Source organism: Protobothrops mucrosquamatus, unplaced genomic scaffold (genome assembly GCF_001527695.2).
Source record: "Protobothrops mucrosquamatus isolate PMUCROS unplaced genomic scaffold, P.Mucros_1.0 scaffold_39, whole genome shotgun sequence".
Lineage (NCBI taxonomy): Eukaryota > Metazoa > Chordata > Lepidosauria > Squamata > Viperidae > Protobothrops > Protobothrops mucrosquamatus.
Genome location: NW_015386115.1, coordinates 225,826 through 226,805, shown reverse-complemented (window position 1 = coordinate 226,805; position 980 = coordinate 225,826).

Below are 980 nucleotides of genomic sequence, written 5' to 3'. Positions count from 1 at the left end.
GGAAGCCAGCTTCACTTAACAACCGGGTTACTAATTTAACAAGCGCAGCGATTCACGTAAACGACGGCGGCCAGGAAGGTCGTAAAACGGGGCTAGACTCACTTCACAAACGTCTCCCTTAGCGACCAAAATTTTGGGCTCAGTTGTCGAGAACCACCTGCGTTGTGTAAACTCAGAAATGTGGGATGCTTAGGATTGTTTAGAGATAAACAAGTCTCCCCGTGAATAAAAATGTAGGGTGATTTAGCGCATAGGAATTCCAAATTGATTTATTTCCCGTTATTTCTCAAATGCCATCGTTGGCTTGAAAATCTTTCTTTCACGTATCTTGTCTTTTTTCTTCTACTTTTATCAACTTTTCCTAGCAATGTTGGTCCTTGTTTGGGTGGTGGTGTTTTTTTCCTTCAGTGTTTGAAGTTCTTTGGACACTCATGTACCAGTAGTCCTCAGCTTAGGACCGCAGATGGGCCCAGACTTTTCATTGCTAAGCAAGGCAGTTGTTAAGGGAGTGGTGTAGGATTACACAACCTTTTTTTAAGCTATGGCTGTTAAGCAAATTGCTGCAGTTTTTCAATGAGTCGTGGCAAGCAAATCGAGCTTTCCACACAGGCTTTGATGATGATGATGATGATGATGATGATGATGATGATGATGATGATGATGATGATGATGATGATGATGATGATGATGATGATAATAATAATAATAATAAAGTTGGAAGGGACCTTGGAGGTCATCCAGTTCAACCCCCTGCTCAGGAAGGAAACCCTAGACCATTTCGGACAAATGGCTGTCCAGTCTCTTCTTAAAAACTTCCAGTGTTGGAGCATTCACCGCTTCTGGAGGCAGGTAGTCCCACTGGTTAATTGTTCTAACTGTCTAATTATGTGAAAATAACAACAATAACAGTAATAATGTTGGAAGGGACCTTGGAGGTCTTGGATACACCAGACCTGGATACATGGAAGTAAATAGAATAA